Genomic DNA, 21,285 nt, shown 5'->3' with positions numbered 1-21,285 from the left:
ACACCATTATCTGGATGTTTCCCTCCAAGTCACTTAGCATTCTGACTTGGAAATATTTTGGCAGTTCCTTCACTGTCGCTCGGTTAAAATGGTGGAACTCCTTCCCTAAGAGCCCTGTGTGTGTATGTACACCTCACAGACTGCAGGGTTTCAAGCAGGAGACTCACAACCATCTTTTGAAGGGGGCAATTAAGGATTGGCAGTAAATACTGACCTGCCATAAGTCCATAAGTGAATAAAAATAATAAGAGCTAACCATTATAATTGAGGGCACTGTCCAGGACCCACAACTGCTGGTGTATCACCGAATTTAGGAAAGTATTAAATATTAACCAGAGCACTGGAGAATCCCGCTCCTCTGGAGAAGTGTCCTGATATCATTAATCCACTGCAGAGCTAAAATCAGGCCTCGGTTTCACGACTTCTTTGGAAGACAGTGAAATACTGCCCCGATGGAATGGCACGGATTCTGGGGTTTAATCCCCGATGAGTAATCGACCCTACACTCTTTGAACTCAGATTTGGGCCGAACTAAATGGCAGAGTTACCAATGTTTCTCCGTTGTGAATAATCAAGTGAACAAGTCCAATCGTGCTGTTTGATTCTTACTTTCTTCGTGGCTATTGGTTATGTCAACAACATTATTGGAAATGATATTGAGAACAAACATGGTTACAGTAATGCCACTTGCTCACTGAATAAGTCATTTATTTTTGTGCCCTTCCAGATCAAACTAAATGCCTTACAAGTCGATATGATTCCTCGACAGAATCACATGACACGGAAAACGGTATGTACTTTATTCAACATTAATCAAAGAAAAATACTTGCAAATAGACAGATTGATAAATGGACAGATAGGCAGGGGTACAGAGCCGGAGATCGAATGATAAACATATAGTGAGATGGGGAGAAAGATAGATCGTCACACAGAGTGAAGGAGAGAGATATATCAATCGAGGGATGGGGAGGAATGGTGGGGGGTGGGAGAAAGGTGAGGGAGAGAAAGAGAGAGAGAGAAAGAAAGAGAGAGAGACAGAGAGAGAGAGATATATTCAGAGTGAAAGACAGATGAAGATAGATGGACAGGCAGGCAGGTGGGCCGGTGGACAGACAGACGGACAGGATGGACAGACGGACAAAGTCAAGCAGTCAGACAATGAAAAAAGAAGTTAGTGGTTTCAGTGTTTTTTTAGTTCCAAATGATATATGTATCAAACCAGATCTACCTTTCGTTTCTCTCATTTTGGCAGATCGACTGAGGGTGAACTTTTTGTCTTTGACGGTGATGGGGCTGAGAATTTTGTTTTTCAAGAGCATTGTCTTCAATGTCCTGATGACGGCCAGGGTGTGGCTATTCTGAGGTAAGATCGGTCACCTAAATGCGTGCCCAGAAAGACAAAGTGAGATGGACACAGTCCATTGACGGGATCTCGGGAGGCCACTGTTTAGGCAGGCGCTGAAGGTAACCCGTGGAGTGAACAGGAAGTTGGATACATATAGACAAACGAACTCTGACCAAGCGCTCCATCCTCATCGCTTTTCATCCCGGTCCCTCCAACCCCCGCCCCCAATCGCAGCCTTGACTTCTTAAACCTCTCCAGAGTTGTGTTTAATTTTGGGTTTCACTGATAGACTGGCCTTTTACATCCATCCTCTGGCCTTGAGCTGTGTTGCTTTTTCAGAGAGTCAGTGCAGGCTCTATGGGCCAAATCCCATCCTTCTGCACTGTAGGGGTTCTTGTGCACTTGCACTGGCTTCTGGGAATATTAATAGAGAAGGTTAATGGAGACCCTAAAGATAAAACGTGTTATTTTCTTGCTGATCTTTGATGTACTAACACTGTTATTCCTTTCATTCCAAACAGAACTGCATTGGACGATTAAATGGATTCAGGTGTGAACTCATTGACTGGGACATCAAAATCCAGACACTTCCTGATCATAGATTCCACTTCAAGCAATTCAAACTCGCTTGTTTTAAATGGCGGCTTAACTTTTAAATATCCTCATTTCGGTAACTTTTTCCCACTGTTATTTTGATTTGAAACTCGTGGTTCTGTATGATTTCTACTGCTTATGCGGCACAAACATTTCAATTATGCATTTCAGCAACAGCGTGGAGCTGACATTTATATGGTCTCTGCCTGCATTAGTGTCGGAGACATTTCTGAAAACAGCATTTTCAATTTTAGGACATATAGATTTTTATATTCTTTGCTTGGAATAGTAGAATCCTATTGCATAGAAAGCAGCCACTCAGCCCACAGCGATAGTGCCAGCCCCTTTACAGGGCAATCTAGCTAATGGCACCTCACCTTTCCCTTTTATTTGTTTTATTTTGGTAGTTAATTTAAACGTTGTGTTTTTTTTGCACGCAATTTAAGAGCGTAAGATATATTTAATCAGCAAGGGTCTGATCATATTTTCATCAAACACAATAACTCAGTAGTTAGATTTGAATGGTGAGCAGGTAAGCTGGGTTTAAAATGACCCCTACCTGATCCATTCAGTTTAAGTCAGTCTCTGTGTTCATTTTTTTCAGTATTTCAAGAGCTAGTGGAGGGAAGGGTGAGTTTGACAGCCTGGAGTTACTTCTCTGAATCAAAGGAAGTCGATCAGAGCGAATATCAGGCGGCTAGTGGGATGCCATCCGCTTTTAGATTGTAGCCAAGGTGATATTCTCACTCCCGGACTGAATCTCAGACTCCAGATTTTCCTCCCAGTGTCACGGAGACACCAAACCCCAGCCTGTACATCCGGGTCCTTAGAGATAATAGAGCCACCCTGTGTCACTGTGCAGAGTTTTATCATTACACTGCATTTCACAAATAAGATCATCAAGAGTTTTTGAATATCTCGCCATTAGCTTAGCCTAAAATCTGATAATTGCGCTCAGATGGGACATTCATATACATTTAGGATTGTCCGGTCAGTCAGGGGAAGTGAGAGTTATGGGGATAAGGTGGTAAAGTGGAGTTGAGGATAATATCAAACCAGCCATGACTTCATTGAAAGGTGAAACAAACCCCGGGGGCTGAATGGTCGCTTCTGCTCCCTCGTCGTATGCTCTTCTGGTTCGTTAATCACATCTTTGTGCATATCTGTAACCTTGTTCTTTTGTCATATGCATCGCTAATAATATTCAATAAATTTGCAGTCTTTACTGAAGGATATCTTCTGTCTCTTTGTTAATGCGGTGGCAAGACATGGTTTGGTCAACAGACCGCACTTGACGTCGCGCAGCACAAATGGAGGCCATTCGGCCCATCATGAGGATACCGGCTCCCCATAGCAGATCCCACCAATTGGAACCAATTTATTTGATGAAATGAAACAATTGAAAGTCCACAGGTTTGAACCCTGGTCTCAAGGCTGAGGTTCATTCGCTCGATAGTCATTCCAGTACAAAGAACAAAGAAACAAGAAAATTACAGCACAGGAACAGGCCCTTCGGCCCTCCAAGCCTGCACCGACCATGCTGCACGAATGAACTAAAACCCCCTACCCTTCTGGGGAACATTTCCCTCTATTTCCATCCTATACACGTGTTTATCAAGGCGCTCTTTAAAACTCACTACTGTGTTCACTTCCACTACCTCCCCCACCAGCGAGCTCCAGGCACCAACCACCTTTTGTGTAAAAAACATGCCTCATACATTTTCTTTAAACCTTGCTGCTCCCACTTTAAACCTATTCCCCCTAGTAATTGACTCTTCCACCCTGGGAAAAACCTTATGACTATACTTTCTGCCCATGCCTCTCATAATCTTGTAGCCAATTATCAGGTCGCCCCTCAACCTCTGTCGTTCCAGTGAGAACAACCCAAATTTCTCCAACCTCTCCTCATAGCTAATGCCCTCCATACCAGGCAACATGCTGGTATGTCCAAAGCATCTCCAAAGCATTCACATTCTTCTGGTAGTGTGGCGACCAGAATTGATCACTATGTTCCAAGAGCAGCCTAACTAATCTTCTGCAAGGCTGCAAAATGACTTGCCAATTTTTCAACTCATGCCCCGGCCAATGAAGGCAAACATGCCGTATGCCTTCTTGACTACCTTCTCCACCTGCATTGCCACTTTCAGTGACATGTGTACCTGTACATCCAGATCCCTCTGCCTATCAATACTCTTAAGGGTTGTGCCATTTACTGTATATTTCCTATCTGTTTTAAAGCTTCCAAAATGCATCATCTCACATTTGTCCAGATTAAACTCCAACTGCTATCCCTTTGGTGAAGCCTCCAACTGATCTATATCCTGCTGTTTCCTCATCACTATCGGCAAATCTACGAACCTTTGTGCTGTTTTCAAACTTATCAATCAATTCAGTTACATTTTCTTCCAATCATTTATAACAATGATCCCAGCAGTAACCCTGAGGAAAGCCCTTGTCACAGCCCTCCATTCAGAAATGTTTTGTTTTGGTGGTCTTATCATTATGCTGCCGTCTCCACCCCCTCTCCCCCCAGCCCCTGCCCTACCCCACCCACCTAAAAATATAACAACGAAAAACAATTGGGATTAAGGTATTGGGAGAGGGGAAGCTTCCTAATAGGAATGAGGGAATTGAGGAGCTAACTGCACCAGGCTGGGAAAGCGAGAACAATCCCAAAATGCCCCCAGCACCCAAAGAGGAACGTTTCTCCTGTGCCTGGTTTAACTACATCGGCTGCAGTGGTAATTCGGGTCATTAGGGATGGGTTATAAATGTTGGCCAGGACAGTGACTCCCACACACAATGTATTTGTTACTTCACTCATTGATAAGTGCATTGTGGGCACGGCCAGAATGTATTTCCCATCCCGAATCACCATTGAACCGTGTGGCTTGTGTTGACCGTGGTGTTGTACTTAAAGTCTCATGTACTGAATCAGATGGGTTTCAGTAACAATTGACTCATGGTTCGATTGTTGAATTCCAGATTGTTTTTATTGCATTCAGGATTCTCTAACTGCCATGGCTGGAATTCAATCCTCATGTATGCTCAAAGCATTAGCTCTGGCTTTCTGGATTAATCACCATGCCATTATAAGATGCCGTTATAACATCCCTGAAGGGGGAGGGGGGAACAATTTGTCATGATGGGTTTTGTGTCTGTGTTAAAATAGAATCGTAGAAACAATACATTGCAGAAAGAGGCCATTCGGTCCATCGAGTCTGCACTGACTCTCTGAAAGAGAAATCAATCCAGACCCTCCCCTCTGCCCACAGTCAATCCTGTACATCTGTGGGACACAAAGGTGCATTTTGGTATGGCCAATACACCCACACTGCACATCCTTGGACTGAGGTATGAGACTAGAGTATCCGGATAAAACCGATGCAGATACGGGGAGAACGTGCAAATTTAACACAGGCAGCTACCCAAGGCTGGATTCGAACCAGTGTATCTGGCACTGCAGAGATAACCACTGTGCTTAGGACTCTGGATGGCTTGCCCAGAGGCCGTTCCCCCTAGCATCAAACTTTAGTGTGACTGCTCAACCTGTACTTGGTATTTTAAGCGGAATGATCCAGGAATGACACAAATTACATTCTCAGTCCCGAAGTTCATGCTCTGAAAATCCTATCAGGTGTTGATTTTCTTTTGCTTCTTGGCAGCAGGAGGGTTAATCGCCTTTGGGTTGCTTATTTTGATAGAAACTGTTGAGATGTAATGATACATGCGTTCACTGCTGATTGGGGGAACCAGAGTCTGGTTGACAAGGCAACCAACGGCAGAAAGAAGTCCTCCGAGTGTGCGGTTTCACTCAACAGGTCGCTGAGCCTCTCAGTTTGTTCAAAGATCAGAACTTGTGGTTTAATCACCCGGGACTGGAAACTCCAGCAGCGAGATGGCAGTTAGTCAGAGCCGGGGGGAGTGGTGAGAGGCCAGGTGTTGCCAACTGTCGACAAGCCTGAATCTTTTCAGAGACTTTCCCAGCGACTGAAGCTGCAGGAGATTTCTGCAGAAGACAGTTCCAAAGGCACACAGGGCTCTGAAAGGAGAAACAATTATTTTATTCGCTCTCTTTCCAATCTGTCCCGCGAAGGTTAAACATTCCGTCAGCTTCCACTCTCACACCGCTGCCCCCATCACCCCTCCGGCCCCCACACCCCCCACACTCCTTCAAAAGATCATATATGTTTCAAACAATCATCACTCAATCTTCTAAACTCCAATGGATTCTGTCCGATCTTTCCTCGTATCACCCCGTCCCAAGTCCCCACTCAAGTGGAACACGTTAAGAAAGACAATCTGTGTTCTTTACACAGTCTGCCCTTCATGTGACTCCTGACACACAGCATTTTTATTCATTCATGGAACATGGGCGTTTATTGCCCATCTCCAGTTGCCCTTGGAGGGCAGCTGACAGTCAACCACTTTGATGTGGCTCTAGACTCACGTGCCGGCCTAACCTGGTAAGCACGGCAGATTTCCTTCCCTAAAGGACATAGTGACCCAGATGTTTTTGTTTCTCTGACAATTGACAAAGATTTCACTGTCATCAGTAGATACAAAATTTTAAGGGTTTTTTTGAAATTGAATTGTGTTTCAAGTACTGGACCCCAGAAGATTGGCTGAGTTTTTGGATTGTTACTCTAGAGATAATATCACCACGCCATTCCATCCCCTGGTTGACTGTGAACAATGATCTGAGATGGCCATTAGCAAACAATATCTGAAAGCGTGTGTATCTATGTGTGTGTGTGTGTGTGTGTGTGAATCTGTGTGTGTGTGCGTATCTTTGTGTGTCCGTGTGTGTGTGTGTGTGTGTGTGTGTGCATGTGTGCGTTTATATCTGTGTGTCATTTTGCCTGAGACAATCTGCCTGTCTTTGTCCATGTCTGTGTTTGTGTGTGCGTGTTTCAGCTTTTGTCTAAGAGAGTTTGCGTTGTCTGAGTGTGTGTGCATGTTTGAGTGTGAGTTTTTCTGTGCGCTTGTTTGTTTGAGTCTGTGTATGTGTGTGTCTGAACGTATGTGTGCATGAGGGAGAGTGTGTGTGTGTGTGTGTGAGAGAGAGAGAGAGAGAGAGAGAGAGGAGAGAGAGAGGGATTGCCCACACACACACACATACACACACACAGACACACACACAGACACACGCACACACACTCTCTCTCTCGCGCACACATACTTTCACACACGCACACACACATACTCAAACAAACAAGCACACAGAAAAGATTACACTCAGACATGCCCACTGTTCAAGGGCAATTAGAAAGAGCAACACAAAACCAGAAAATGCTGGAAAGGTTCTGCAGCTCTGACATCATCTGTGAAGAGAGAATAGTGTTAACGTTTCGAGTCTGGATTACCCTGACGAATTGTCATCGAGACTCTAAACTTTGGTTCTATTCTCTCTCCGTAGCTACTGTCAGACCCACTGAGATGTTCCAGAATGTTCTTTTTTTTTGTTTTGGATTAACGAATCCGCAGTAATTTGTGTTTCGGACCAGTAACAATTTTTGACTTTGCGAACAACACTCATAGACAAATGAATGAAAATTATTGAGAAAAAAATCCAAGAATTAACAAGTTCCTGTTCAGCCGATTCTTCAGGCAGAAACCATTAATGAATCAAATGAAAGTGTTGCAATCCAGTCAATCCTGTTACTCATTTGGTTTCTATATTAAAGAACGAGGCAATTCGGCCTAACAAGCACATGTTTGCTATCTCAATGAGCTAAAAAAAAAGCCCAACTGTATTTTTCGTTGACACATGTCCCTCTGCATGTTATATTTTCGATTCTGTAATCATTCTCTTTTGAAAGTCATCCCAGAAAATGTTTTCTCTGGTCTTTGAAACCATGAATCCCAGAGCCGAACATTTGGCGATGTAAACCCGACTTGCTCATCATCGATTTCAGGAACAGTTCTTGCTATGTCTCTTACACGTACACGTTACTAAGCCACCATGAAAGTTTAATATGTGCAGTAACATACAGGCTACTGAGAAGTAGCAGTTTGTCACTTGGCCTCTCTCTCCCTGCTCTGACAGTAAACAAGATTATGACTGATCTTATTATAAGCTTCTGCCAACCCTGGTCACATTTCACCCTTCTTGTTTACTAAGAATCTAGCTCCTTCTGCCTTTAAAAATACTGAAAGACTGCTTCCACTGCCTTCTGAGGGGCACATGACCCTCTGAGAGGAAAACCTCCCACTCTTCTCTCTCCTAAATGTGCGACCCCATTTTTTTAAAGAGTGCCCTTGGGGCTTCACTGGAACATTGCAGCAGGATAAGGAGGGACTCGTAGGCAGGGAGAGCGAGGATCAAAACAGGCTGTGAGTTGGAATTCTCGAAATGAGCCACACATTTCTTCTCAGGGAAGAAACCAGCGTAGGCCAAAGTGCAGCAATTCAGACAAAAACAGGAAACGCTGCCTGCATTAAGCCAGTCAGTAACTGTGCAAGTGAGAAACCGAGTTCAGGTTTCAGACTGATGTCTTTGTTATGAGGGCTGGAAGATGTAAGAGATGAAGAGTTATTTTTATTCTTCTGCCCCATGTGGTTGTTGTAACCTCTCGCCTCTTGTCTAAATGAATATTTCAGAGGATAGGTAAATGTCGGCCACATTTCTCTCGGTCTTGCCTCACACACAGTCCAGGTTGTCGGCAGATTTCCTTTCTGAAAGAACATAAAAACTAGAAGCAGGAATAGGCCATCAGGCGCTCCGAGCCTGATCCGCCATTCATTAAAAACATAGCTGATCTTTTTCCTGGATTCAACTCCACTTACTCGCCCGCTCACCATAACCCTGAATTCCGTTACTGCTCAAAAATTTATCTTTGCCTTAAAAATGTTTAACGATGCAGCCTCAACTGTTTCACTGGGCAGGGATTTATGCAGATTGACAGCCATTTAGGTGATGAGGTTCCTCCTCAACACAATCCAAAATCCCTTCGTCTTTATTTTGAAGTCTTGTCCCTTAGTTCTAATTTCATCGTCAGTGGAAACAGCCTCCATGCTTCTGTCTTATCTATTCCATTCATAATTGTATGCGTTTCTATGATAACCCCGATTTTCTTCCAAACCCCAATGAGAATTGGCACAGTATTGGTGCACACAAGGTACTTTTGCAACAACGGATGGCAGTTTTATTCTGGTCTCTATTATTCAGCCGAATTTTCAGTTCTACACTTTCTTTGATTAAATCCCACCTGTCACTGTTGGTGGGATTTCAACTCGTGTGTCCAGTGCAGTAGACAATATTTTCCCAAGCCACAACCACTACCACGGCAAAATCACAAGGGCAGCAGATACCTGGGAACAACATCAAAAGGAGATTCACCCTTCAAAACACTCACCATCCCGACTTGGAAATATATCAGCCGTTCCTTCAGTACTGATAGGTCATAATCCTGGAATTATCAGAATTGTCTATCTTTCAATGAGATCACCCATTCTTCAGAACTTAGTTCAATACACGCACCAATCTCACCTCAATGGACAATGTTTACATCCCAGAATCAGTCTGGTGAACTACTGGTGCACCCCATCAATAACAAGTATGTTCATCCTCGCACTCCTCTCTATACCCAGATTGGCGGCGCACTGACATAGTGATTAGCATTGCTGCATCATAACACCAGGCACCCTATTTAGATTCCTGGCTTGGGTCACTGTCTGTGCGGAATCTGCATTTTGTCCCCGTGTCTGCTTAGGTTTACTCCGGGTGTTCCAGTTTGCTCCCACGGTATGAAAGATGTTCTGGTTAGGTGCATTGACCATGCTAACTTCTACATCAATGTACTCGAACGGGCGTCGACTCGAGGATTTTCACTGCGACATTATTGCAGTATTAATGTAAGCCTATCTGTGACTCAAAAGTTATTTTTGAATTCAAAAATTCAAGTTGCATTGGATTCACTGAGGGTGTTGTGTGGGGAATTGAATTGAACCCGTATGTCCATAATATTAGTTTGGGACAGTTCAGTGACGTGATCACTGTCCTGCGATCTCGACCTTCCAAATATGTTATTCAAGTTTAAATTAATTATTGAGCAACCTATATGAACACATGAACATTCCTGTTTCAGTGTCCAGATGTGCCTTACGTCCGCCCCCTGCTGACTGCCCATTGCACAGCGGGAACAGGACGATGTCACGATTCTCACTGTTTTTCCCCTGGGTAATCAGAGGTGCAGAAATTAATACAACTCAAACATTCAGCTGCAAACAGCAAGAACCAAAATTACAACTGCAGAGACCAAAAGGAGAGAAAAAAACACATACTGGGCAGATTCGATGGTTTCAGGACATGGAAATTAATCTGTTCTGATGTGTGCTATAGATTTGAACTCACGGCTCAGCACTGAAAGAGTTAATGGAAAAGTGAATATGCGATGAGCCGGAGCTACTATAAGTGCTTCAGTGCAAGTAAGACCAGAACCTTACAGTCATGGAGTATAGTAGGCAATCCCTCTCTCTCTTTCTCACACACACATACACACACACACACAGTCTCTCTCTCTCACGCACACATACTTTCACACACGCACATACACATACTCAAACAAGCACGCAGTCAGAAAAACGCAAACTCAGACATGTGCACACACACTCAAACAACGCAAACTCTCTCAGACAAAAGCTGACAGAAAAAACACACACACAAACACAGACATGGACAAAGACAGGCAGATTGTCTCAGGCAAAATCAGGCACAGACATAAACGCACACATGCACACACACACACACAGATACACACGCTGTCAGATAAACACACACATGAACGCGCGCTGATACACACTGACAAACAAACACCGACACACACACACTCACAGACAACACAAATATAAAGACACTCAAATAAGGACACAGAAACACAGACACTCACAGAGCAGACACAAATGTTCAGACAAACTCAGACACACATACACACACACACACCACCTCTCAGGTAAATACACACACTCAGATAAACAAACAGTCACAGCCACACACAAGCAGAGTTTCCAAAATCATATGCACGGATGCACCTACACACAGCCAAATACAGACAATGCTTTCTGTTAGCCCTATTGATGGGTGGGATGGAGGAGTGAGCTGGTTTTTAACAAGAAACGAGAGGAAAAATGGAAGGATGTTTTGAGAGAAAGCTGATTTTTCCTGATGTGCCCCCCCCCCCTCATCAAATTGAGTTAGCGATACCCCCACCTGCCCCGTGTTCCCCCGAAATACATTTGCCCCAGTGTCAGCATGGTGGTACAGTGGTTAACACTGCAGCCTCACTGTGCCAGGGACCTGTGGGTCATTTGCACGTTGTCCCCGTGTCTGTGTGGGTTTCCTTCCCCAGTCTGAAAGATGTGCTGGGTTAGGGGGCATTGGGCCGTGCTTAAATTCTCCCTCATTGTTACCCCAACAGGAATGTGGAGACTAGGGTAATTCTCACAGTAACTTCATTGCAGTGTTAATGTAAGCCCACTTATTAGTGACACTGATAAATAAACTTAAACTGCAGGTCAAGGTGCTGCCGTGACAATGCACCCTCTTGTTTAAACACTCTGCAATGCTGAGACTGGGGAGAGGAGTGAACAACAGGGAGCAGCATTGCAGCTTCTCTCCCCCCATTGAAACTGGGATTGTTGCTCCATCTGCTGCACCATCCCCACCACATCCACTGGGGGGCAATCTGGACAATGGGCTGCAGGCAGACCTCACTGCGCCTGCGCCACAATCACACCCGCCGGCGGCGGCCATCTTGCGTTGCCAGGGGAGACGGCCGGCGTCCATCTTGCGTTGCCAGGGGAGACGGCCAGCGGCCATCTTGCGTTGCCAGGGGAGACGGCCAGCGGCCATCTTGCGTTGCCAGGGGACACGGCCGGTGGCCATCTTGCGTTGCCAGGGGTGACGGCGTCCCGAGCGCTGCACTCCGGGGGAATTCCCCTCCCGCACATGCGCCCAGACAGTTACATGTGAATCTTTTAATATTTTGAATCTTGATGATTATTATTCACATCCTCACCCGTCAGACTTTCGGTTCCTTCTCCATTCGGGAAAATCGTTTCTGTTTTTTATTCCGTCTGTTTTTCAATCACACCCGCGCGGTGCGCTCTGGGAAAATACTACAGCACATGCGCGGTTCCGCCACCTGCCTCTTTATAAAAATATGTATTTTATTTAATTTTAATTCCGCTCCGGGCGGGATTTCCGGGTGGGAATTTCTCTCACTTTCTACATTTCTGAACCGTCGCTTTTTCCTCGACGGGGGGGAGGGGCTGATGGTGACGTCACGGCAATATGGCGGCTGGCCCCGCCTCTCTACATGACCCGGATGTTCCGCCAACGAGCAGCGGCCGGGCCGGAGTGGGCAAGAGGTGACACTGGGCGGAGCAGCGCCCGGGCGTGTTACAGCGACCCCCGGTGGCCAGGAAGGAAAATAGCAGCAGCGCAGTCTCTGCCCAAAGGCTTCCCCAGTTCTGCTGCTCAGAGACCCTGGGAACCTCTTCAACTGGAATCTTCAGCTTCTCACATTCACCCCCCTGTGTTCAGTCATTGTTTAATAGACAAGCTCTGTAGGGAAATCAGAAACAACTTGTTCACATTAAAGGGGATGGGAATCTGAACCATTCTGCTCAAAAGGCTCTGCTCGCCTTGAAATTTCAATTGAAATGTTCAAGATGTGAATTTATAGATACAAGTCATGTTGTATGTGGAACGCTCATGATGCCACAATAAGATCAGTACAGACACCTCACAGGGTTGTGTGACTGGAGAAGATGTCAGAGATGGAATGGTTAAATATAGAGCTACAGGGTCTGAAGGTCAGTTTTGGGGAACGAAAAATGGCAGTACAAAGAACAGAGAAAATTACAGCAGAGGGACATGCCATTCGGCCCTTCAAACCTTCACTGATCATGCTGTCCGACTTAACTAAAACCCCCTATCCTTCCGGGACCATATCCCTCTATTTCCATCCTATTCATGTACTTCTCAAGTAACTTAAAAGTCACAACTGCATCCGCTTCTACTATCTCTCCCAGGCAGCGAGTTCCAGGAACCCACTACTCTCTGTGCAAACAATCTGCCATGTCCATCTCCTTTAAACCTTGCCCCTCGCACCTTAAAGCATGCCTTCATCGGCCGGGCCATTTTGTTCCTGAACATTATCTGAATTTCGATGTTACACCCATAGTATCTTCGCTCTGGCCTCGGCCTCAAATGCTTTGTGTCAAATAAGAAATGATAAATTGTTTGATGCATTGCCAGGAAAGAAACTTTCCTATTTTGACACCTGCACATATCAGCAAGTCATCCAATCTTCAAGACAATTTAATAGGTTTAGGTGCAGACTAACATAGTTAATCAACATCTGAAACATGCTAGGGTGAGGGAAGTCTGTATGATTTCAGTTTGGTGCTGAATATTATCAGAAACTCGATGTTACAGACATATTATCTTTGCACTGACCTCAGCTTGAAATGCTTTCTCCAAAATCAGAAATGCTGAATTTTATGAAAAAATTGACAAAATTGTGTAAATTCTCAAAGACATGTTGAATTTTGTCCAAAGTGTATTTGAGGTTAGCATTTATTTAATATCCTAATCTTATTGAATGATTTTTTTTCCGAAAAAAAATAACGTAAAATAGTCGGTTGCTGTTCATTAGCAATCTCCTAACATTACTTTCTCCAGAGAAGCTGAAAATATGCTTGCCAACATTTGTCAGAATAAGTATAAAGATATTAAATACTTTTTTCATCGAAAGTAACAAGGAATTTATGAACACCTTTTAAAGGTTTGGACTGAGGCAACCAGGAGTCGAACCTGGAATCTTCTGATCCGGAGTCAGACGCGTTGTCCATTGCGCCACTGACCCACATGTGGTCACTAGGATAGTTGTTACATATTAGCTCGATGTTTCGAAAGTTTCAGGCACAAGAACTGTCAGAAAGTTTGCTTTCACTTGTGAGGAAAAGGTCCATTATTGAGATTGTCTTTATTCATTTACTACCAATCCTAATTGCCCTTGAATTGAGTAACAGCAGTTGAACGGGCTGTCAAATTTTTCTCTCGATTAGGATTTGGTGATAAACTTAAACGAAACGCCCTTCAGCAAATCCATCATCTGTATTTGCAAATTAACACAAGGTTCTACCGATATTTGAACTCAGATCGCTGAATTCAAAGTCCAGAGTGCTCACCATTACACCACAGAACCCAGCACATGGCGAAACTTGAAAATCGTGGATCAATACTTGTGCCAGTTTGAACAGCAGGGAGAAATATCAGTCCCGTTGTACAATTATTCATATTTATATTTCCCTTGCTGGTTCCTTCTGTAAAAGCGAGTAGGCTACTTTCCACTGCATTAAATTTCACTGTAACTGACCACATTCAAACACCAATGTTTGCATCGAACTGACATAAACCTTACTGCAGTAAATCCACTGAACAACATCAGCTTTTCACAGCTCTGCTTTCATTACACTGGAAGCCAATGTGAAAATATGAACAATTTCAAATCTTAACAGACAGGAAGGAGTGTGTGAGTGCGGACAATCGGCGCTGTGCACATTCCTGTAACCAGTATCTGGGAGAATCAGGTAGATGGGATCCTGGTGGTCTCGTGGTTAGGATTTGGTTCTTACAAATGTCGCAGACTGGCCTCGATTTCTGAAGATTTAATGCATTTTTTAACGTAAGAGTAAAAAGCTTTGGGGTTTTCCTTTATCCGACTTGCCAAGGACTTCTTATGCCTCCTCCTAGTTCTCCTAAGCCCTATTTTTTAACTCATTCCGAGCTAACTTCTAACCCTATATAGGTGTTATCAAGTGTTGAAAGTGGAAGTTTGGCCTGGTGTCGTACTGGGTACCAGCTTTGAAGAAATGTAGCAACTTAAAGCTTTTGCAGAATGGCATGATGCGTATTGTAGTGATATGAGTTGAGTGGAAGAGACAGTGTGCAAATAATTTGAATACGTTTTAAGCGTGTTTAGACTGATGTGGTGAAAGCAGAGGCATATTTGGGAGAATGACGCTGGTTGAGAGGGGGACTGTTGCAGAGTGCATGTGTTTTGGAGGAAGGTTGAAAGTTTGAGATGTGGTTGTGAATGAAAGGAAGGTGTTGAACAGCATGAGAGGCTTGTGCGATGTTGCGTGTGAGATTTGAGTGAGAGCATTTGTGGGCATTTGGGGAATGAAAGGACAAAGTAAGGAAATTACAATGCTGCTGAGTGTGAAGGAAGAGGGAGCATGTGGTGGGGGGCAGCTCGAGCAAGAGCGGTATTGGTTGTTCAGTGGTAGAGTTCCCACCTGCCACGCGGGAGGCCCGGGTTCGATTCCCGGCCAATGCAAAGCTTCTTCTTTCTCCGTTCACTCTGTATATTGAAGCGAATCTCCTGCCAAAATTGAGGGAAAACAAGGGAAATATTAAGTCTTGGAACTAAATCCTGAGGGAAATAGATCACAATATTCGGAAGGAGGTGCAGTTGTGAATGGTGTTATTGATGATTGAGTGGAAAGTATTGGATCTTTGGGCTACTGGTGGTTCGTTCCCTTCCCTCCTGCTGAATTCCTCCCTGTGATAAGAGACATGGATTCATTTTACCTGCCCGTTCATAGGAGAAACACACGACAGCAGTGCTGCAGGATCAACGGAACGAAAGAGACTTGTATAGAATTGTAAACAGTGCGGTCATGCTGCAGTTCTGGAACAGGTTTTCAGAAATAGAATTGTGGTCATTGACACACTAGTTTAGAATATACATAACGGCTGTTGTCTCAGTCTCTGTGGCGCAATTGGTCAGCGCGTTCGGCTGTTAACCGAAAGGTTGGTGGTTCGAGACCACCCAGGGACGGATTTTTGCTATTTCTCTCTCTATCAGCATTCACGGGTAAACAGTTGCCTGCTTCAACTCATTGAAAAGTTTGGAACTACGAGAGAGAATTTGGTAGTGTGCAAGCTGAGACATTGAATATACCTCTGATTCTGTGTGTGCCCTTGCATCTTTCGAGTTACGAAGATCTCTATATGTCTGCGTCTGAATCTAGTGTGCCCCTACATCTATATGTGTCCCTGAATCTGTGTATGCCCCCCTGTTTCTCTGTAGGCTCCAATACCTGTGTGTGTGTGTGAGTGTGTGTGTGTGTGTGCATCCCTGTAAATGTCTGATTCTTTGTGCCTTTTTTAAGACTAAACGGTGAAAATGTCTGACAAACGAATTGCAGAGGGCAGCAATGTTTACCCACTAAGATTCTGAATTTGATTAACTTCTGATAACTGCATCGAATGTACAGTTTGAAGTCTCACATAATCCCAACTTCAATCTCCAGACATTATCTCCCAATGGGAAATGAAGAACGCGATTTATCTGCGGTGCCTGGTTATAAAAAGGGCGAATACGCCAGCCGAGATCCTTCTGTAAACTCCAATCTCGGACAATATCATTCAATATTCATATTTCAGTAACAGCTGCAGTCGCTGTTGTCCGCCAGCAGATGGTGGTGTTGTATCACTTTAATCACAAGGTTAGTGCAGCAGGTTTGAGGAGATATTTGAGGAAAATTTATTTCCCTGTTTCCATGGAAAGGGAACAATCAGTAAAGCAATGGCATTAATATCCCTGTCAGTAACATTCACAGGGAAATCTGGCCGAAGGATAGCGAATTTAATACTTGCATTCATATTTACCTTCCGGTTACTGAACATGTCGATTACCAGCTAATTATTGTATAAACTTACCATTTTGTGATTTAAAGATTTGTCCATTTTATCATCCAGACATTATCAAATAATATTTCATTATAAACGGACACATGTCTCTTTTTCGCTGGATTTTCCATTCTTCGGCGCTCATTTTTTTCCTTAGTCCGTTCAGAAATCCAGCCGAACCCTGCCTCTATAATATGTTCTGTGTATATGTAAATATAGTTCCTTCTTATAATTATTGACTTCAGCACAATTCGAGCCCTAACTCACTCTGATCTATAACACAATTTCATCCACACAATTATATTGCACTTTTTAGTTAATATCCATCTATTCTTCTCACTCGCTCTTTGTTCGATTCCATCTATTAGACACATTTGATAGAAAAACAATTAGTGAGGAAGTGTCTGCTTTATTAGTGATACACGGGTGTGTTCAGTAGTGCATGACATAGAGCCGAGCACAATAATATCTGAGATGGAGCCTAATGTAACGTAAGTGACCTCTTGACTAAGTAATAATAGTTCAGAGACGATGATTTGTAGCATTTATCATGGCATGTCCACATGTATTAATAAATGAAGCGGCAAGTAATGTAGTGTAAACAGTTGCAAAGTCTATTGCAATAATGATTCAAATGAGCCAAACGCAGTATATAAAGAGACATGGCCTAGTGCATTACTGTACAAGACTGGTCACAAACTGGTTTTGAATATATTTCGCTGTTGTTTCAGTCTCTGTGGCGCAATTGGTCAGCGCGTTCGGCTATTAACCGTAAAGGTTGGTGGTTCGAGACCACCCAGGGGCGGAATTTTACTATTTCCTCACCATCAGCATTCACGGTTAAACAGTTGCCTGTTGGCAATGGGTCCGTGGGTGCCAATAAAAAATAGCTGTGAATTGTTCCCGGCTGTACTGTTATCTGGTATTACCAACATTATTTAATGACGATTGGCTTCAAGCATATTACATATAACATTATATATACATATACACATATATATATCTGTACACCATTACATATATATATCATATATATGTGTAATTATACCTTTAAACATAAAAAAAATACAATTGAAACATGAACTTGTGGCTGAGTATTTGTTCCAATTCCATATTCCTGTTTCCATTCATTCCTGGATCGATCATAAATCTGTCTAACCCAAACTGAAATGTGTTCAATGATGGAGCATCAGAACCCTCTGGAGGAGAGAATTCCCGAGATTCACGAGCCTTTGAGTGAAGCAATTTCTCCTCATCTCAGTCCTGAATCATCAGCACCTTATCCTGAGATTGTGTCCCCGTGTAGAAATAAAACAAAAGGCAGGTGGCGCATGGATAAATTAATATTTTAAATTTAGCCAGCTTCCCTGGTGGTCTAGTGGTTAGGATTCGGCGCTTTCACCGCCGCGGCCCGGGTTCGATTCCCGGTCAGGGAATTTAGATTCATTGCTGTATAACAATCCTGCGTTACTTCCCGGTCTGCACCAGTTCTGTCGGAATCAGCGTCACGGAGATTTCCTCTTCAGTATCTGATTTGGAAATGTCACATTTAAAGAACAAAGATAAAAGGGAGCGACAGGTTACAAAGCGCTGATGATACAAATGCTGAGATTATTCGAAGAAAGATGAAAATGATGCATTAATGAATGAGTAGAAATCATTGCTCCCTTAGATATTTGCGAGACGAACGCTTTTAAATGTTGATGTTGGGGATAAGTTGTACAATCAGATTGAAAGTAACGGTTATCTTCCTGAATTCAGTGACATGGGCTCTCAGTCTAACCGTCGGAACCTGCAGCAACACAGCCTAGTTGAACATTGCAGACAGGCTGATTTGCTCCATTAGTTTTCCAGTTGTTTCTGTAGTGTAGTGGTTATCACGTTCGCTTCACACGCGAAAGGTCCCCGGTTCGAAACCGGGCAGAAACAATCATTAAGCTTGCTTATGTCGGGGAAGGGAGATTATTTGGTTTCAGTTTGTTGCTGCACATTATCCGAACCTCGATATTAAAGACATGTTATCATTTCTCTGATTTCATCCTCAAATACTTTCTGTGAAATAAGGTGCACTGACGGGGAAGTTCGATTTTGACACCGAGCATTTATTCGCATCTCGTTCAGTCTCCAACAGAATTTAATGGGTTTATAGGTGCAGACGAATATGGTTATTCACCATCAGAAATTTCTGATTGTAGTGTCTGCTCAAACAGTCAGATACAAGTAATACTGTAAGTGAACTAGAGGAAAAGGCGCACATTTCACAGAAGAATCACCTGACGAAAACGACACTGCGCACACTCCTGCATTCAATCTTACAAAAGCAGTAAGGATCAAAGTTTAAATCCATTTCGCTCGCGTTGGGATTCGAACCCACACCTCCACGGAGATTGGAGCCTTAGACCGCTCGGCCATACAACCACATTGTCATAGGTCACAATCATATTATTTAATGGAAATGTTACTGAAATTCGTTTAAAGAAATGGAGTTGGGAAAGGCCATCAGGAGGTTTGAGCCTGATCCTTCTCTGAATTAGGTCAGCCTGAACTGTGTAACAAACAGAAATCATCTCACTTTAGAAACACAATGAGCTGCACTGAAGGGACACCATCATTTAAACTGTCCTTAAGCTCGTCGTTTCTAAATTTCCTGTTGCTCTGTTTTTTGAAGGGAAGTAGCGGGGGCGTGGAGATGGCCTTCGCGTGATATTCGTCTCCATCGAGTATACACTGAAGGCTCTGAAGAAGATGTCACAGCTTCTGAACTCTGGGGACTTACTGGGGGTGGGAGAACACTCTGACTGCCGGGTCCCGGAGTAACAAGGTAACACTGAGCTGGTGATGGCGGAACCCGGGTGTTCCAATGGTGCAACGTCATCGTTTTCACCACCATGGGCTCGATGACAGGTGTCAAGTGTGGAAATAAGCAGAGTATGTTTTTATAATGAGAAACCTGCCTATTGTGTGACGGAAGAGAACGAAGAGAAAGGCTAAAATGAGGATGATCCGCTGATTGGGAAAGTCACTGCCAGCTTCCCTGTTGGATCAGTGGTTTGGATTCTGCACTGTGGCCACAAGCTTATATCACTTGTGTGTGATATAAACATGACAATGTGAAGGAGAAACTTGTATTTGGTGAATAAAAAGACAGAAACAGAACAAAAGGCAGGTGGTTCATGGATAAATTAATATTTTATCAAGTGTTTATCAGCTTCCCTGGTGGTCTAGTGGTTAGGATTCGGCGCTCTCACCGCCGCGGCCCGGGTTCGATTCCCGGTCAGGGAATGTAGGTTTATTGCTGTACAACAATCATGTGTTACTTCCCGGTCTGCACCAGTTCTGGCGGAATCAGTATCAGGGAGATTTCCTCTTTTGTATCTGAATTGGAAATATCAGATTTTAAGAACAAAGAATAAAGGGGAGCGACAGGATACAAAATGCGGATGATTATTGGAAGAAAGATGAAAATGATGCATTAATGCATGGGCAGAAATCATTGCTCCCTTAGATATTTGCGAGACGAACGCTTTTAAATGTTGATGTTGGGGATAAGTTGTACAATCAGATTGAAAGTAACGGTTATCTTCCTGAATTCAGTGACATGGGCTCTCAGTCTGACCATCGGAACCTGCAGCGACACAGCGTCGTTGAACATTGCAGACAGGCAGGTTTGCTCTACCCTGCTTCCAGCTGTTTCTGTAGTGTAGTGGTTATCACACTCGCCTCACACGCGAAAGGTTCCCGGTTCAAATGCGGGCAAAAACTTTCGTTAAGCTTTCTCGTATCGGGTAAGGGAAATTGTTTGATTTCAGTTTGTTGCTCAACATGATCCAAACCTCGATGTTAAAGACATGTTATCACTGCTCTGATTTCACCCTCAAATGTTTTCTGTGAAATAAAGTGCACTGAGGGGAAAGTTCGATTTTGACACCGAGCATTTATTCGCATTTCGTTCAGTCTCCAACAGAATTTAATGGGTTTATCGGTGCAGACTAATATGGTTAATCACCATCTGAAATATCTGATAGTAGTGTGTGCTCAAAAAGACAGATAGAAGTGATACTGGAAGTGTTTGCAATCTCGATGTTGTGCTACTTGTTATAATTCACACTCAGTTACTCGTTTGAAAAGAATCATATTGAACTCGGAAACTTAACTCCACATTTATTGCAAACCCTGCTGAGAAATTCCAGTCCTTCCTGTTTTTATTCTAACAGGAATCATAGGAGGAGGAGCAGACCACTCGGTCCATCGAGATTTCCACCATTCAATACCATCATGGCTGATCTTGGGATACAACGTAGTTTTCCACCAGCTCCCCATATCCCTGAATTCTCCAAGAGATCAGAAACCCGTTTATCACAACCTTAAATGTGCTCGATGATGGGGCGTACATAACTGTCAGGCACAGAAAATACCAAAGATTCTTGCCCTTTGAGTGAAGTAATTTCTCCTTATCTTAGCCCTAAATGACCAGCCGCTGATCTGTGCAGCAGGGGGTTAGATTCCCGACCAGCAGAGAAAAAGAAAATCTCTCAGCCTCCATCCTATCAAACCGAATCAGAACTGTGTAAGTTTAAATAGATCACCGCTTATTCTTCTAAACTCCAGAGTATTTCATCATAGGACAACTCACTGACC

At 43.6% G+C, this 21,285-nt stretch overlaps 1 protein-coding gene, 1 long non-coding RNA gene and 7 other non-coding genes across 9 annotated transcripts in view; 8 read left to right on the top strand and 1 right to left on the bottom strand.

Annotated features, from left to right (window-relative positions):
- Window positions 1-21,285, top strand: part of LOC145362483 (uncharacterized) — a 204,576-nt gene that overhangs the window by 86,244 nt on the left and 97,047 nt on the right. The window lies entirely within an intron of this gene.
- LOC145362552 (uncharacterized) lies at window positions 727-2,298 on the top strand. The gene is made up of 3 exons (XR_013890002.1): window positions 727-790; window positions 1,254-1,364; window positions 1,868-2,298. It is a non-coding gene; the product is annotated as an uncharacterized LOC145362552 (long non-coding RNA).
- trnar-ccg (transfer RNA arginine (anticodon CCG)) lies at window positions 13,741-13,813 on the bottom strand. The gene has a single exon. It is a non-coding gene; the product is annotated as a tRNA-Arg (tRNA).
- Window positions 15,219-15,289, top strand: trnag-gcc (transfer RNA glycine (anticodon GCC)). Its single transcript has one exon. It is a non-coding gene; the product is annotated as a tRNA-Gly (tRNA).
- Window positions 15,720-15,793, top strand: trnan-guu (transfer RNA asparagine (anticodon GUU)). Its single transcript has one exon. It is a non-coding gene; the product is annotated as a tRNA-Asn (tRNA).
- On the top strand, window positions 17,378-17,452 carry trnan-auu (transfer RNA asparagine (anticodon AUU)). The gene has a single exon. It is a non-coding gene; the product is annotated as a tRNA-Asn (tRNA).
- trnae-uuc (transfer RNA glutamic acid (anticodon UUC)) lies at window positions 18,012-18,083 on the top strand. Its single transcript has one exon. It is a non-coding gene; the product is annotated as a tRNA-Glu (tRNA).
- trnav-cac (transfer RNA valine (anticodon CAC)) lies at window positions 18,504-18,576 on the top strand. The gene has a single exon. It is a non-coding gene; the product is annotated as a tRNA-Val (tRNA).
- trnae-cuc (transfer RNA glutamic acid (anticodon CUC)) lies at window positions 19,858-19,929 on the top strand. The gene has a single exon. It is a non-coding gene; the product is annotated as a tRNA-Glu (tRNA).

The sequence above is a fragment of the Carcharhinus amblyrhynchos genome, unplaced genomic scaffold (assembly GCF_965287045.1).
Source record: "Carcharhinus amblyrhynchos unplaced genomic scaffold, sCarAmb.v2.hapA scaffold_38, whole genome shotgun sequence".
Taxonomy (NCBI): Eukaryota; Metazoa; Chordata; class Chondrichthyes; order Carcharhiniformes; family Carcharhinidae; genus Carcharhinus; species Carcharhinus amblyrhynchos.
This window is presented reverse-complemented; position numbering and strand designations above follow the sequence as displayed.